At 43.7% G+C, this 18,349-nt stretch overlaps 1 protein-coding gene across 1 annotated transcript in view; it reads right to left on the bottom strand.

Moving 5' to 3' along the window:
• Window positions 1-17,715, bottom strand: part of NRXN3 (neurexin 3) — a 1,605,778-nt gene extending 1,588,063 nt beyond the window's left edge. Inside the window, exons 1-3 of the mRNA XM_039883931.1 lie at window positions 12,119-17,715; window positions 7,268-7,401; window positions 6,475-6,664 (exon numbers count right to left, since the gene is read on the bottom strand). The gene's annotated coding sequence lies outside the window, so the exon portion shown is untranslated. The remainder of the gene's footprint in view (window positions 1-6,474; window positions 6,665-7,267; window positions 7,402-12,118) is intronic.
• Between the last annotated feature and the right edge of the window lie 634 nt (window positions 17,716-18,349).

The following is an 18,349-nucleotide window of genomic DNA, read 5'->3' as shown; positions in this document are numbered from 1 at the left end:
TAATAACAGTAGTTCTCTAATATCACCTAAAACTAACTTCATATTTAAATTCCTACAATTGTCCTAAAAAATATATTTTATAGCCTTTTTTTTGAAATCAGGATCCAATAAGTTTCATGCAATTAATTTGTTTATTATGCCTCTTAAGTCTTGTCTTATCTAGGACAATCCCCCTCAAGACATTGACTGCTTAAAAAGATCAGGCCAGCTATCATGTCGACTGTCTTACATCCTGAACATGTCTATTTCCTTATGATGTCATTTAATTATCCCTAGTATTTCCTGAAAAATGAGGTATATCTAAAGGCTTGGTCTTTTTTAGATATTATTTTGCCACATGTGCCTTTTTTAAATTAATTAATCTATTTTTATGGTGACATTAACGAAATCCGATTAAGTTTCAGCTATACCTTTTAACAGTAAGGCATATACATATTTACATTGTGTTTTCACCTCCCATAATTAGATTTTTTTTCTATCACCACATATTTGGCCTCTTTTTAAAGGCTTGTTTTTTAAGCCAGATTTATTGAGGTATAATTTATATATAGTAAACTTTATTCTTTTTACTTTATAGTCCTATGAGTTTTGACAAATGCAAGCAGTCATCTAATCTAAAAGGTCTGATTCAGATTTAACATGATTGGTCAAAATACTTTAAAGCGATGCTGTCAACTTCCTATTAAACTTCATATCACATCTGCGTGCACGTAATGTCTTATTATCCCACTGTTAATGATTCTAACTTTGAACAGTTGGGTTTCTATAGTTTTCTAATCTCTGAATGGGTATTAGTTTTCTATTGCTATGCAAACAATTACTACAAACTTGGTGGCTTTAGCAACATCTACTTATTAGCTCACAGTTCCATAGGCCAGAAGTCAGGCATGGCCTTGCTAGGTTATCTGCTCATAATATCACATGGATAAAGTCAGGGTGTGGGCAGGCTACATTTTCCTATCCAAGTACTAACCAGGCCCGACACTGCTTAGCTTCTGAGATCGGACAAGATCAGAGTGGCATGGCCATAGACGGCAGCCTACATTTTCATCTGGAACCTGGGTCCTTTTCTAACCTCATGAAAGTAGTTGTGGCTTTAATTCAGTTCTGGATGATCTTGATTGTTAAGGGAAAATAAGACTGATGCTACCCAGTGAGGACGTGAGAGGAATATATCTGGAACCCAGAGGATTCTTTGGGATGCCTCGTGCTACCATTTTAAAAGTTGGAAAACCACAGTAACTTAATACAGGCAGGACCACCAAGAGATCATATCATCATATCCTTCGGGAAGGAAGGCTGGGGTCATCCCATCAGATAGAGAACCGTGAATAGCTGACATGCAGGCTTTGGCCACTGTGAGTTTTTGCAGTAGCCAGCCAGCCACTGGCTTGAGAGCTGCAAAGCAGCTATTACTTCAGCTATGGCCTACTAGTTTCTGGGTGTCAGCAACAGCTTTCCAGACCTCTTGATTACAACTTGGGCAGTGTGACCAAAAAAAGAGAAAAAAAACAGTGGCATAATTCTACAATCCTAACTTTTGTTCTTCCAGTCTTGCCAGTGATTTATCATCACTTAAGTCCCTATATTAAATCCCTTTCTGCTTGAAATATCTAAGATAGTTTCAGATTCCCTGAACTGAACTCTGATATACTTTCCCATGGAGTTTGTAACAATTTTCATTCCTATCGGCAAAATTGGAGAATGCCTGTTTCTCTCACACCCTAAGTGATACAGTATATTATTAAACTTTTTGTCTTTTGACTAATCTGATAGATGAAAAAGGTTATCTTCATGTAGTTTTGGTTTGCATTTCATTCATCATCAGCGAAGGTGAACATCTTTTCATATGTCTAGAAGTCACATAAATTTCCTCTTCTGTTCTTTGTGCCACTAGCTTGCTATGTCACAGCTGCAACCACAAGGCTTGTACCCCAGGCCCCTAATTATGCTGGATCACCGCATTGCCAAATACAATGATCAGTCTTTGATTCTTTTATCTATACTACTAGCAACATTTAACAAAGATTCCCCTCTTCTTTGAGATGCACGGTGCACTTGGTTTCCAGGACCCACATTCTCTTAGTTTTCTCCTAATTCATTGTTCCTTTTGTATGTTCCATCTTATCTCCACAACTCTGTAGCATTGGGCAGCCCCAGACCTCAGTCCTCAGACCTTCTCCATTGATACTCACTGACATGCGATCTCATCCAGTCTCATGGCTTTCAACCATTTCTACACTGACCTTCCCAAATTTATATCTCCAGCTCCAACCTCTCCCCTACTCAAAATCCCCACTTGCATGTTTAAAAGTCATCTCAAACTAACCATGTCCAAATCAAACTCGACTTCTTCCTTCCGAAAAATAAAACCCTCTCCTCCCCCAATCTTCTATATCTCAGTTAATGGCACAACATATTACTAGTTGCTCAGACCACAAACCTAGCAACTGTCCTTGGCTCCTCTCTCTATCCCATCACTCCCTCATCCAATCCATAGCAACTTATAAGCTCTTCTTTAAAAATTCATCCAGAACATGATGCCCACATCCCCATCATAGTCCCTGGCTTGCTGTAATAGCCTCCAATTGCAGTTGATCTCCCTGCTTCCACTCTTGCTCCCTGCAATATACTCACAGCATGCCTGCCGCAATGAGTATATAAAAACATGAATCATATCAAGTCGCTCAATCAAAACACTCTATTGGATTCTCCTATTACTCTAAGCAACATCCAGCTCTAACAGTAGTCTGTCTACAGAGCACTTCTTGATCTGTAATCCAGGCCAATACTTCTCTGAATCTATCTCTACTACTTTCCCTTTCAAACACTCTGCTCCGGCCACACAAGCCTCCTTGTATCTGAAACACAGCAAGCACATTCCAACCTTCGGGCTTTTGCACTTACTATTCTCTCTGCCTGGAATGATCTAGATAGCCAAGCTGCTGGTTTCCTCATCTCCTTGGTGCTCAAATGCCATCTCATCAAGGAAGCCTTTCTTATTCAAAATAGTAACTTCTATCCTTGCTCCAGAACTTTCTGTGCCATTTTACTGCTTTCTTGTAGCAGCACTTAAGATTTGAGATTGTGTTTCCCCTACTGGAACTTTAAGGTCCATTAGGACAAGGATTTGAGGCTGTTTTATTCATTTCTAAATCTCTAGCAATGCATAAAACTGTGCTTGGCATACAATGGGCATTCAGTAAATATCTATGAATAATGAATAAATGAATGAAGCTAAGATATAGTCTATAGAATATTCATGTAAATGGAACCAAGAGATATAAATTTGAGGAGTCATGGGAGTGGATGAAATTACCTTGGATGGAGGAGATAAAGCTATAGATGGGAAGTACAAAGTCACAAGGTATGTTAGGAGTTGAGTGTCTAAACTACAAGATGAAAATGCTATAGGGCAAGTGAGGGTTAACAGTAATACGGTAATAGCCAACACATAAAATATGTCAGACATCTTCTACGTACTAATTTACAACAACCCTATGAATTCAGAACTATGACTATTCCTCATTTACAGACAAGTAAATGAGTATAAAGGGCTTAAGAACTTGCCCAGTGCCATTTGGCAAAGCTGAGAAAAGAAGCTGGGCTTTAGTCTTCTTGTTTTCACTATTGCACTATAACTGCTTCGATAAGAGCTGATGAAGATTGTACCAAAGTTACAGGGGATCCCATCTCCAGTGCCCATCTCCATACTCTCCAAGGAATATAGGAAGAACATACATGGAGTGTGGCAAAGAGGCCTCCTGAAGGAGCTGAAATACCTTACCAGAAAGAGCTCTGAATGGAGGGTCAGGAGGCATGGATTCTCATTCTGGCTTTGCCACCACCTTCCGGGAGCCTTGGACTAGTTATTGCCCGCTCTGACCATCCCCTTGCTCACTGTGCAGAGAGAAAACCAGCTCACATAATCTTACAAAATCCTACAAGTTCCTTCTTAGAAATTCCAGTCTAAAATAAAGATACCACCTCCATTAACAAGAGAGATTAACACATACCAAAGCTGCACCTTTCCTGTCACACCAGGTTCAAGGCTTTAGGGAAAAATCAACAGATAATTGGTGCTCGCTAGACAGATTTTTTCTGATGAAATCAAAAGTTCTAAGAAGGTTCCTAGGAACAGAGACTTGGTAAAGGGGAGCTATGGAGACAACTGGGCCACTGAAATATTGTCCCTATAGGTTGTCACTACCCACCTTAGAGGTATATTTATAACCAGGGTTCTTCTTCTTTTTGGTATTATAATAATGAGCAAAAATGGTGACTCTACAACACATCAGGGAAAATGTCAGGAATAAAATTTAATTCCTGAAAACCTGGATTGTAGAAGCCATGATCCTAAAGGAGGAGTCTGTATACATATACACAGATCTATAAATAAGTTGAAGCTTGTGTTGATTTCTACACATCTGCCCGCATCCCGCACTTACGTGTATACGCCTGTACACATGTTCACATGTCCACATCTGAGAGTGCATGTGTATCTATGTATACCCGCAGGCCTGGACAGATATATATTTATATATTAGAGCCTAGCTCTTTAAAGTGGGAGATAATGACACTGAAAATTATTCTAAGCTTTCCAAAGATATAAATGACCAAACTGCCTCCTGACTCCTGAATTACATTACCCAGAAAGAACTTAATAACATGTTATTATCACTTCTCCTCACTGACAGGATTTCGGGGCTGAAAAGACAAACAAGGAGTGCGTTTGTTATCACCAGCACCATCACCTCTGCTGATTCCAGGTAAGTGCTGTAGGGTGGAAGAGAGCCTGGGGCTGACAATGTGACTTGGTGCTTGGTAATTGTCACCAGTTCGGCTGAGCTGTCACCATCTGAGAGGGGCCTACAGAGCGTTCATGGAGCCAACAGAGAAATTCCATGGGGTAAAGGGCAGAGGGGAAAGACTGTATTACGGGAACCAAAATAGAATTTCTCAGTTCAACTGACAAAATGTAGGTGAAACTCCCTGTAAACTATAAAGAGCTCCACAAATGTGACCATGAATGGGGAAGGGTACCATTAATGGGTCCTGTTTAGGTTATCAAGGCTGCCGCATACAGCTATACAGACTATTCACTGCTCGACTTCCAACAATGTCATTTGCTTATATGAATGGTGCCCCTGGAGTTGTGCATTGTGGCAGCCCTGTAGGTTGAAGTGAGGTCAAGATGACTAATAAAGACCAGTATGGGGGCTGATGTTCCCTTCGTGGACAAGGCTTAGCTCTAGTGATGAACCATCTAGAGAGGTGTTCAACAACTCTATCAACTTGCCAACCTTTGGGAATTTGCTTTAGGGTAATTAAAGAACAATTATAAATAAGATCCTTGAGGGCAGGAGCCATGTCTTGTTCACTTAGTATCCTGCGTCTTACAATATGTTTGGTATATGATAAATGTTCAGAAAATGTTTGTTGAATATAAGAATGGCTGGATATTGAATGGATGGATGGATGGATGGATGGATGGATGGATGGATGGATGGATGGATGGATGAATGATGGAGACTCATTGGGGTTATCTCCTGGGAAGAATTGGTTATAACATTGTAAAGAGCACATTTAGCTCAGCAGGTGCATTCTCTGCCCCATAACTCTTCTCCCATGATTCAGGTTATGACAGGCCTTTTGTGAAGGGCCATGGGTATGTCCTAAGTTCAGCAAGGGTTTGATCAGGGCTTATGATGTGCCTCACCCAATGCTAAGTGGTATGGGCATGTGTAGTGGTGATAGCAGTGGGGTCATCAAACAAAGTGAGGTCACAATCCCTGCTATCAAGGATCTTACAGTTTAGATGGTTTGGTTAGATATAAGGCCATAGAGAAGTGAAATAATGCTATCAGGTAGTATGAGCCCAAATACCAATGAATAGCAATGATGGAAAGTATTATAGGAGTTCAGGGCAGAAAGCACAGAGTTTCTGCTGTGACACTTGCTATATGCTCATGAGAAATTTACTTACCTATTTGAGCTTCCCTTTCCTAGTTTGTAAGACAGAAGTAATCACCAAGTTCCTTAGATTATCTGATTTAAACAAAGATTAAATCAGATAATGTATTTAAAGTGCATAGCACAGTGCCTGGCACATGTAGAATAGTAGAATTTTTCAGAGTATTGGTTGTTATATAAGGACTTTTAAGTCACAAGTGACAGAATCCCAGCTGATCCCAACTTTAGAAAGGAGTGGGATTTATTGGTATATATAACCCCAAAGTGTCATAGTAGGTAGGCTTCAGGCATAGTGGGATCCAGGAGCTCAATTACTACCACTAGTGTTCTGCCCATATTTCCATATCTCATACAAGCTTTCCCTAGAGGTAAGAATAGCTGCCATCAGACAGAATCCAGCTTAGCCTTAGAGGGAGAGCTCCTCTCCCCAGAAACTGGGAGGAGGAAAGTTTCAGGGAGCACTCTGATTGGCCCAGCACAGCTCATGCAAACATCTCTTACCCAATGTCTGTGGCCAGAAGAATGAGATGATCTGATTGGCAAGGCCTGAGTTGTGTTCCCACTCCTGTGCTTATGGCGGAAGGAGGGTAGTAATCTCTATCCATACCGCCTACGATGAGTTTCTGAGTGGAAAGGGGCTGCCCATGTCTTCTGTATACCCAGAAGAAATAAAGGACAGAGCTGTACGTTTCTAGAAAAAAATAAGAGACCTGATATTTATTTAGAGAAGCAAAAAACATATTTCTACTGGCTTAATATACAAACACTATGTGTGTTAATATAAAGTCCCTTGGCAGTAGGACTCAGAAACGATATCTGCCTGTAAGCCAGCTTGGACTCTCCCATTCCTCATAGCCCTTTCTGCAGGGGCCTGGGAGAGGGTCCAGGGTCAGCATTGCTCAGAGGTGTATTCTGGACAGGGACAGGCACCAGAGTGGGCAGTTCCTGGTGCTCAGCAGGAAGCCAGGGGGAATATAGAGCCACTTGAGGTCAGATCAGCACCCCCGGGAGCGGGCAGGGCCAGGAGCCCATACAGTCACACCAGAGGGCTGGCTGCTCCAGGACTCCAATAAGCCTCCTTCCCTGATGTTCTCTTACATTTTCATCTTGAAAAAAAAAAGGAGGGTAGAGTGCTGTTTACTTAACATCCTATAACTGCGGCCTTGAGTAACCAAGCATTTAATGTCAGAGAGCGGGAGGGAGGAAATGGGAGAGAGCAGGAGAGAGAGAGACTGAGGGAGGAGGCGGGGAGAGAGAAAAATGAGGAGAAATCAAGCATAGACATAAAATTTACCATCACGATTGTCACTATAAATCCTTTATCATGCATTTGTTTGTTGGTGCACGTTTTTCTAAATTCTATTCAGGATATACGAGTGCTGAGAGTAGCTCCAGTCAGAACACAAAGGTTCGTATTCCAGCCTTCCTCTGTAAAATGAAGTAATTGTGATAATTAGATAAAATAACAAATGTTAAAGTACTGAAGAGCACCTGGAATACAGAAACTATCATTGTCATGAACTTTATGATGCTGTAGTCAGGGACTGCCCTCAACAAGATGCCTGCCTTCTTTCAGTTGCTATCAACTCTGATATAGAAATACATCTTATAGTTTCTATTTGTAAAAAAAAAAAAAAAACTACTGCTGAAATAGACACATGGAAAACACATTCTGTGACAGGCTGAATTCTGGGATGGCCCTCAAGATTCCCACCACCTCCCCCTCCGACACACACACACATACACACAACCCTGTTACACATCTTGTAAAATCTCCCCTCTTTAAATGTGTGTGAGCATAATGGGATGTCACTCTGATTCCGCTGTGTTACTAGGCAAAGGTAGAAGGGTTTTGTAGCATCATTGATCTGGAGTTCACCAAAATGGAGATTATCCCAGGTGGGCCTGGCTTAACCAGTGAGCCCTTAAAAGTGGGACGAGGTCCTTGCTGAGGGTAAAGAGATGTTCTCCTGCTGGCCTTGAAAGCAAACAGGCATGTCGTGAACTGCCTGTGGAGAGGGGCATCCTTTGAGAGCTGAGGACCTTAGTCCTCCAATCGCAAGGAGCTGAATTCTGCCAACAACCTGAATGAACGTGGAAAAAAAAAATCCCAAGCCTCAGAGAAGAACACAGCCAGGCTCACGATGTTCAGCCTTGATTGCAGCCTTCTGAGACCCTGAGCGGAGGCCCCCGCCACATTGCGAGACTCCTGGCCCACCAGGGGTGTATGCAGAGTGAATGACTTAAAATGGCATACACAGAAATGTCTGCCATTTTAAGTCACTAAATTTGTGGTAATTTGTTACAGAGAAATAGAAAACTAATAAACATTCTATGTCTGCTTAAAGCCTTGCTGAATTCTGTTTAAAAACGAGGTATGCCTGAGTGTGTGTGTGTGTGTGTGTGTGTGTGAGAGAGAGAGAGAGAGAGAGTGTGCACACGTAAGCACTTGCTCGAGCCAGCGAGGGAGTGGGGAGAGGGAGAGAGGAAGAGTGAGAGAGAGAGAAAATGATTTAAAATATGACCCCATCATTTATTATCATTGAAAACATGGACTATCATTCATTCAATAAGTATTTACTGAGCACCTACTTATTGGCTTTTAATTTCAAAAAGCTAACTATTTGGATCTTCCTTAGGGAAAAGGAACAGACTCAAAACAAGCAAAGGATTTGGGAGGAAACATTAGGAATAAGAGAAAGATTCCCTTCTCTCCCTCCACCCTCCACCACTTCCTCCAACCTAATCCTAACTAAAAACAATGTCCAGGCCGGTAGGAGGGGAGAGAGTCGGGGGAAACTTATGAAAGCTGAGACATCACTGGGTCCCAGAGAAAGAACCCTACACCCTCTTCCCTGGGCCCACATAAATCTCAGGAGTCCCGGGGGTGTGATGTCAAAGGACACCTGTGACCATTTCCCAGAGCTGCCTCTGGACTGGAGGCAAGTGCCCAGAAAGGAAGTGGTCTCTAGGTTTATGACCTCGGAGCTTCCCCATGTCCCAGCATAGTTCAGGAACAGCATTCCTGTGTTTACTACACACAGAACTCATGACAGAGCTCCTCTCCCTAATGGGGTAGAAGCAGAGAAGGGGGGCCATCCCCCAGGCAAACATAGTGTTAGAGATTCACAAGGAAAATGTCTCCAGGAAAGGTAAACAGCAGCTCGAACTGACTGAAGACCAGTCCAGCCCAGTGGATGCCTGCATGGCTGGACAGCATCAAGGGCAAGATGGCCCCTCTGGATGGCCTGGCCCCAAGGAAATACTCAGAACTCAGGAGAGAGGGCAGAAATGGTTATGGTGAAACCTCTTCCTCTGAGCTGAATGAGCTCAAGTCTTAAGTGGGGAGGCACAGTGGCCTTCCTGACCCAGCCCCCACTGTGAGAGAGTCAGAACATGGCTCCGGAGCACAGTGATAGGGAGCCCGGGCAGAGAGGGGCAGCAGAAGCTGAGATACACATCCCCTGAAAAGTGCTCTGTTTGTGCTGCAGAGTATGAGCAGAAAGGGGAGGTGAGGAGAAGGGACCTCTCCAGGATTCTCAGCGTGATGAGCTGTTACCAGACCCACTGGGTTGACAATAGATGTAACTAAAGCTCTTCCTCTTTCCTCTTAGAGAAACAGCTCAACTGCCAACACCTCTTTTCTTTTTGATTGGCCAGCAGCTAGACTGTGTTACTGGAAGCCGTGGAGGGGCAGAGGACAAGGAGAAAAACGGTGGCGAATGGGGAAGGAGACCAAGGTAAAGAACTCTGGGAGTGGGGTCTTTTCCATTTGGGCAGGCTGGTTACCAGAGAGCCCTCTGACTCAAGCTCCCATGTGGACCAGCCTGCCCACATCCCTGGTAAAGTGGATGTACAATCACCCTGACACCGGGTGTCACCCAGCTGGTCCTTTAGCGTCCCTGGAACAGAGCAGGGACAGGTTATTCCACAAGGTGCACATTGTAATAACATGCCTTGGTTTGCATGCCTACCTTTCCCACCCCAGGGAGTATCTTTGTTTACCTTTGTCTCTCCTCTTTTGCAGGACTCAGCTCCTTCTAGGTGGACAGGGAGTAGTCCATGAATAAATCACTAAATGCCTAACCAACCTCAGGGATATGTCACCTTGGTCACCACATCCAAACTCATTTGATGAGCTACTTAATACTGCCACTACCCAGAGATGTAAGAAAACATATCCTGCCCCATAAAAGAACACAGAAAGACAGAGAGGAAGTAACGCCAGTGCAATTTGACAGTAATCGTCCTGCTCTAGGGGAACCATGACCGGACAATCTCCTGAGGCTAGTTGTTTAACAACTTTGCTTTGGCTTCTCCCTCAAGGAGTGACAGCACCTGAAAGAAGGGCAATCCACCGTTCCTAGCACCTTGCTACTCCAAGTGTGGTCTGTGGACCACTCGGCAGCATCAGCAACACCTGGGGCCTGTTGGAAATGCAGAATCCCAGGCCCCACCGGACCGTGGAATCAGACTCTGCATTTAACGAGAATGCGCATTCAGGTTTGAGTGGCAAGGCTTGATTACGGAGAGCAAGGAAAGAGCCCTGGGAGAGGGTGAGGAGTGGGAAGACCAGTGAGGTCATTAAGAGCACCTTACACGGCAGGTGTTCATTTATCTATTAATTTCTAAACTAATTGTTATTTGACAGTCAAAGAAAGAGAAACCCAGAGAGACCTAGAATACAATGTGTGACATCTGGAGCCAAAACCAGCCTGCCCGATCCCAGAGTGTGGCCATGTGAGACTTTTAGCATACAATCATTCATAGGTGAATTAGAAGGTCAGTGGGGCTCACCTACCTGCCACTTCCCTGACCAAATCCTTGACAACTACAAACACTAACCACCCCCTCATCCTCCCTTCTTAGGAGAAATTGACCATTTCCTACTTTATTCCCAGCACAAAGTAGGCGCTCAATAATTGAGTGCCAAATAATGAAAGTGTTGTCCTAGCAGGCTTAGATCAATTAGCGATTGTAATTGAAGCTGAATGTAATTAATTATATAATTTGGGGCTGTTCAAGTTTAATTCTACTAAAATTACATCATGAAAACGGGGCCAGAGGAAGGATTACAGAAAGAAGGAGCCACAAGTAAAGCTTCCATATACAGGAGGCACACGTTGAGTTGGATCTCCTGCCAACAGCAAAAGATTCACACAGCTGCTGATAACTGACCCTGAATCCCATTTAGACACAGAGTCCAAAATCAAAGACTTCATTACAATACCAGGGTTACGCAGCAGTGGACACTCTCAGCAGTGGACACTGCTTAATTTGGGGACATTGATTTGCCTTGATCCATTTCTACTGCTAATGTTTTCCATTCTTCATGCCATGTAAATATCTTTTCTACTCTCACAGAATCAGAGGGTGTTAGAGCTAAAAAAAGAATCTTTGGGGAATATTTAGACCAGTGAGTTTTAGCCCAATCAGATCTAACATTCCCTTTTACAATATTTTGTACTGCCCCTTACTGTCCTGAAATGAAACCCATAGACACTATAATCATCCTACATAATTTAATTCTTAAAAGTCACACTGATACAGGCCGGTTACACTGGGGCCATTCAAATGCGGGCTCTGCATTGCCATTGGTTATGTGCTTTTCTAAAATGGTGAACAATAATTCCTTAAGAAACAAATCATCCCTCAACTGTCATGGTAATACATTCCTGGAAAATTCAATAGGTATTAAAACTATGCAAAAAATGCTTTAATTTACATGTAAAAGAGTTAGGTGTTAGATTCAGTCCTTTACAAAAAGATTTTCACCACCCTGTGGGGCATTTGGAAGTCACAAAGGTCACAAGAAAATTCTTTGTTGAGTGACGCTGTGCTGCCCATAGAAAGAATCTAGAATCTCTGGCCCCACCCACTCGATGCCAGTAGCAATCCTGATAACCAAAAGGTCTGCACACATTTTTAGGGAGTGCCTGGGGTAGCAGCACTCCACTGAGAACCACCGAGATTTAACCCAATCTCCTTACTTTGCAGGTGAGAACTCAGAAGGTGGGAAAAGATTTGTCTTAAGGGACAACCTGGTCAGCACCCACACACCTCTGGACTCCCATTCCAGGATCCCTCCTAGCTCCATGCTGCAGCTTCCCATACTGAACACTATTGGAGGAGATCCAGTTCTTACCTAGAACTCCTTTGGTTCCAATACACAGACTCAGGATGGTGCCCCATACCCCAGAAATTCAAACGCCCTGCAAAAGAAAACATGGCCATACAGTGTCTGTGAAGTCCTCTAAGCTAGGGAATGACATTGCAATGCCTTTAAATTAATCTGCCCAAGTGAACCCAAGATGTCTCCTCCCCATCACCAAAAAGCTAGGAATGTTCTGTTATTGTGGAGAAGTTGACTTATTCGTCCTCCTATGTTCATTAATGAGAGCCCTGAAACTATCCCAGGTAAAGAAAGGATTCTATTTTGATAGCAAAAATAGCAATTGGGCATGACATGCCAACTCTGCTCAATCGGTAGTAGCTGACTGGTGTGCTGTGTTAAGGATTCTGGAGCCATATCTCAGCTCAACACAAAAGAATGCAGTGATCAATTTGTAGAGTTTGCACTGGCCACGGTAGGCGGTGGCAGCCTGATGCTGGGTCTTTGCCATATGTTTTAGAACCCCAGACAAATCCAACCCGCCTTTCTACGTCGAAAGCTCATTAGTTTTGCCAATGATAGTCTATTTCATTCTATTAGTTTCCTGGTTTAAAAAATTTGAGGCAAATGTCTCCTTCTTAATGGGTGGCACAGTTCAATCATGAGATAAATTACTTTGCTACAAGTAGCAGTACTAGGACATCATCTCAGAGTCTTACTCAGTATGCGTGAGTTGAGTATACGTTATATATCACTTATCAACAAACCCATCAAGATCTAATCATTTTTTCAAGGTCCCTGATTCATGAAATAATATACATCACACGAAACTCAACATTAATGCATACCATTTTCTATCTGAAATTTATATGCCTTTAGTTAAGGGATCAAGATGACACAGTGCATAACAATTGATTGTAATTAGGGCTTTGAATATTTCTTGCTAGGACAGCTTTGAGAAAAATGTCTTTAGAAGAAAAATGGCTAAATATTGGATATCTTTAAATTTAATGAAAGTAGAGTACTTAGAAAAAAGACATCTATAGGAATAAAAAATAGTCATTCAAAACGTGCTGCCTGTTTAATAATTACTTATTAGAAATACAAAATTAAGTCAAATATTCTTACATGATTTGGTTTAAAAAATCTTTAAAATGAGTAAAAGGCAAGAAATAATAAGGTCAAATGGATCTGAAAACTTTCGAGAATACTTAATTTGAGATAAACTGGTCTTTGAGGGAATTGATCCTTAGGCAAAAGGCTTTTTGGCAATATGATTGTAGGCAAGTTAGCTTTAGGTGAACTGAACAAGAGCCAGTTTGGTGGGACAGGATTGGAGGCAAGGAAAACAGTGAGGAGACAAGATTTGAGTCAGGACGGTGGTGGTAGAGAAGTAAAGGAAAGTTGGTGAATACAAGACATACGAGGAGGTAGAGTCTGCGAGGGTTGCTCTGAAGATCAAGGAGGGATAAAACCTGACTCCTGGATTTTGGACCTGGGTAATGGCTGGCAACCATCCACTGAGACAGTGAATGCAGGCTCCTTGGTCAAAAAGAAATTTGGGAAAATCCTGGCCCATAAGAAAAACATAGAGATGGTCTCATCAAATCTCGCTTCCATGTGGAGTAACTAACTGGCATCACTGGTACCCAAGAGTTGTTTAAATCCCTTTCTCTCCACCCAGACCACAGACTCCTGGCTCACCGCTACCTCCACCAGCTATAGCCTCCCTCCTTACCCAAAGCTAACTCCTTTAGTCACAGTTCCTTACAGGCATCACGTCCAATTCATCTTGTCTCTTCACTCCACTTCCCAGTAAACGGGCATTGAAAGAAAGCATGCTACATGTGTAAGTGGCCACACAATGACAGATGAAAGGCCGACTATGGTCTTCACTGTTCTGGTATTGAAGAACATACAAAGAAGTGTTCTTCGCCCTCTGAGGATGGCACAGGGCAGGTGGACAGTCGAGTGTGGACAGTGGGAGTAGAAAGAAGTGTCAGGAGAACTGGGAGGAGGGGGCAGACTGACAAGGGCAGAGTGGTCTTGGGATGGTCCCGACAAAGACTTGAGTGCTGTCACGAATGGCCAAGGCAGAGCACGAATATTAGGAAAAGCAGGAAAAGCAGAGAAAGGCAGAGTAAACAACAAGAGCAGACGATGCAGATGGGTGAGCCCGGCATCTGTAACACATCAAGGTCAGCCTGTTTCGGAACCTCACAGCCCAGACAGGGAGAGAGAGGTGACAACCCTCACGTGAGCTCTCATCTCACATAACCAGACGTGTGAAATTAAGGGAGAGAGAAGCTTCCACACACACAGTCCAGTTCCTCAACTTGTCCCTGCTTAAACATGGGTCTGTGGACTGGCCAGCCAGCTCTCAGGCCAATAGCAAACACTCATGTGAGACTGCCTTCATCTTAAATGCTCCCAGGGACGTCTCTGTCAAACTAATACTATGATTAAAGAACGAGCTCCTGTCAGCTCTCTGGAAGTGACCTGAGTGCACAGCAACTAGCAGAATCAATAAGAGAAATTAAGCCTATTTCAGCCAAATAGCCAGTTTCTAAGAACCCTTGGGCATTAGAAAACAGGAATGGCTATTATAAAAAGCATATCCATACAACTGGCATCCATTCAGAATGGCATGGGTCTTTGTGTTGGTTTTAACCAGAAAAGACATATAAAGTAGCCAGGCAGTAGCCCTTACTCTGTCTCAACAACGGCAATAACAATAAGAACTTATTATAATTTAACTGTGTTTGCTCTTGTACAGCTCTCCGGAGAGTGTCTAGTCTACAAGCTTCTCTTTATTCTCTATCACTGTAGACATCTCTATTATTCTCCCCCAGACTTCCTCCAAGCTCTCCACATCCTCCAAACATGGGTCCCGGGCCCTTAAAGATGATAGCTGCAGTGATAATGACTTTTTTTGGTTAATAGATACCCAATTTGAAGTAACATACCCAAAAAGGGAGAGGCAGATTTATTGACTGATGTAATTAAAAATTTAAGGATGGATCTGGCCTGCAGAAATGCATCAAAAGATGAGGCAGGCAAGACAGCCACTGGAGCTTAGCAGCAAGTGGAAAGTTAGTCATTCTCCATAGCTCTAGCTGAAAGTCGCAGGAAGGTCCTTGGGGTCATGAGCCCATACCAGAACCAATCTCTGTGGCCAAAGAAGTGGCCATCTGTCCACCTCCAAGGTTTGTGGGAGATCCGCGATCAGCCCACTTAGAAGAATGGGTGTCTCTGCAGGAAAAGGGAGTTCTGATAAGCTGCAAAGGATGCTGGATAAATACTGTCCACTTTATGTTGTGTGTATTAGTTTTTAGTGTTGCTTAGCCTGTCACTCTCACTGGCATTATCCATTTATGTTCACCACAGCCCTCTGGGAACAGCAACTTAGACAACCACCTCATTCACCACAGGGGAAGCAGAGGCTCAGAAACCAAAGCACTGCGCCCAGTGACAGCAGAACTAAGACGATGTGCCCGACCTCCAGTTGCCTGGCCCAGCGTAGGTGACAGTGGCCCCTACTCAGAGAACTTGGGCCAGGACAAAGGTAGGAAAAAGATCAGCGCCAACTCTGGACATATCCTGCCATCAGATGATTATAGACAGGAACTGCTACTAGTCAGATCTCATTTCAAATCAGCTCATTAAAATGTCCTGAATGTTTACGATTTTTTTTCTAAATCCCCTCATAGTCTTGTCACTTCTCCCCGGATACTTGTGAGGGTCAGAAAGAAATAAAAAAGCAGAACCTCTTCTATATTGCTACTTAACCATGGGGAAAATAGTCTCTGCCAATGTTAGCTTCCTTTGCAAAGATTTCCCCAGCAAGGGGTGTACCCCAGCATCCAGAACTTCCCAAGGGGCTTGGTGTCCGAGGCCCACTGGCCAGGTGAGCTCTGGGCCATACAGGCTCACCCTCTGCAAAGAGATGATACCTCAGGGGCTGCCCCTGCCCAGCTGCGCCCACTGCAGGAACCCACAGCTCCTGACCAAGGAGTCTACGGGAAGGCAAGGAGGGTCCCACCTCTAGCAGGCTCCGTGGAAGCAGTCCACTACAGCAGAGAGAAGTGAAGAGTCAGAGGTTGAGAGTCCAAGCTCTGGCTGCAGACCATCTCAGCTCAGAGCCTGCCTCCACCATTCACTTGTCTGTGTGCCTCTGGCAAGCAACCTAAGCCCTCTGAGCTTCAGTTTACTCAATGTATAAGAGCAATAACAGTGTCCCTAGGCTTCATAGGGTGTCACATATTAAGAGAAACTGAGTCCTTATGAAGAGGCTAACACATAGTCAGTGCTCAGTATTATTATTATTATTATTATTATTATTATTATTATTATTTATGGAGCACTAATTCTCCTACTCAGGACAAAGCCTACCTTAGCATTCCCAAGCCTACCACAGGATTCAGTGGTGTGGTAGATAGAATAATGCTCCCTTACCCTCAAAGGTGTCCACTTTCTAATTGCTGGAACCTGTGCATGTTCTTACATGGTCAAAGGACTTTGCAGGAGTGATTAAGTTAAGGCTCTTTATATGGAGAGATTTTCCTAGATTATCCAGGTGAGCCCAGAGTAATCACGAGGTGCTTATAATAGGCAGGCGGGAAAGTCAGAGTGAGAGGAGATGTGACAAAGGAAGCAGAGGTTGGAGTGATGCAGACGTGAGCCAAGGGATGCAGGCAGCCGCTAGAACCTAGAGAGGGTGAGGAAATGGATTCGCCTCTAGAGCTTCCAGAAGAAATGCAGCCTGGCTGATACCTTGATTTTTGCACTTCGGATCTCCAGAAGCGAAAAATAACAAATTTGTCTTTTTTAAGCCACTCAGTGGTCAAGAGCACTGTGACTGACATGGGCTCTGGACTACCACCTCTGAGCCATGGGTGTAGGGAGCATTTGATTAAAGAACACTCAGAAGAAAGCCTCCCCATGCCCCAAAAGCATCCCATTCACATTCACTTCTTCAACAAATCTTTCTCATGTCTACTCCTGCAGAGAGCCCATGGCCACACTCGCCACTCAGCAGGGGGCTCGTTCTCAGGCTCCTTCCATTTGTCTGGTGAGCTATCTCCAGCTCGCTGGAATTTCATGCGTGATAGAGTCTGACTCCATTTTTGATGTTGATTACTGACAGCTTTCAAGCCCCACCCCTCCCCTTTCCCTTTTGCCCCAAGTCTGGACAAATACATAAGAAAGCTCGGATGCTCCCTCCCTTGGCGCTGGTAGAGAAGTTCAAGCCATCCAAACCCTGGCTCCCATACAGGAGCCATCATTTTGGTCCCAACCCTCGACCACAATAAAAAATAGACACACCACTCCCCACTCACATCTCATTCATATTTTGCTCCAGACCACACCCAAGCCCTTCTCCCTGGGGAATCCTTTTGCTAGTTACTACATGAGTAATAAACTTTATTTCACAGCCACTGATGTTTGTGTCACTCTTTCCGACACCCATAAATGCCTGGGATGGGGGCTGCCCAGCAACCAGCAGGGATGCTAGGAGCCCAAATAAAACATTGGGTCGTGCTCATTGCCTCAAGATCACAAAATGGCTACTACAGCTCCACACATTCAGAACCAGCCTCCCCTGCTAGAAGGGAGAGAAAGGCGCAATATTTATTAGCAAACTATATCCTTACCAATTTCCAAAGAAAAACTTTCCGGAAGTCCTCCATAAGCTTCCCCTTCACCTCTCATGCCATATACTACCCTCTAGCAGCAAGGGAGGCTGGGAAAGCAAGACCTCACTTTTTCAGCCTCACAAATAGAAGGCAGGCAAGAATTAAGGGTGCTGGGAATAGTGTCAGCACAAGGGCTAATTAAAAAATGAAACACTTATTGAGCACTTACCATGGTTTCTCTTCTCCAAGCACTTCTATAAGTAGATTGAATATATTATCTAACTTAATCCTTTCAATGACCCTACAAAGTAGGTACTTTTATCCCCACTTTTCAAATTGAGAAACTGAGGCCCAGAGAGATTGGGTCACTTGCCCAAGACCACACAGAATACTGAGGGCAACAGGATTTGAACTCAGGCCAACTCTAGAGCCCAGGCCCTTAAATACTACCCTATACCGCCTGCCTCAGTGTTTGCAGATACTTTGGTTGTGCATATGCTTATATTTGGCACAAAAAGAACCCCTAGGGGCCAGAGAAGGAAATCCCCCCGCCACCAACAACACATGGCCCTAGAAGCTTCAAGATGGCAGGAAACAGCCAGAGCCCTTGACCTCTGTCCCCAGTTCA

This window comes from Pteropus medius, unplaced genomic scaffold (genome assembly GCF_902729225.1).
Source record: "Pteropus medius unplaced genomic scaffold, Ma_sr-lr_union100, whole genome shotgun sequence".
Classification (NCBI taxonomy): Eukaryota; Metazoa; Chordata; class Mammalia; order Chiroptera; family Pteropodidae; genus Pteropus; species Pteropus medius.
Note: the sequence above shows the minus strand (reverse complement) of the source record. Positions and strands in the feature narration are given on the sequence as shown.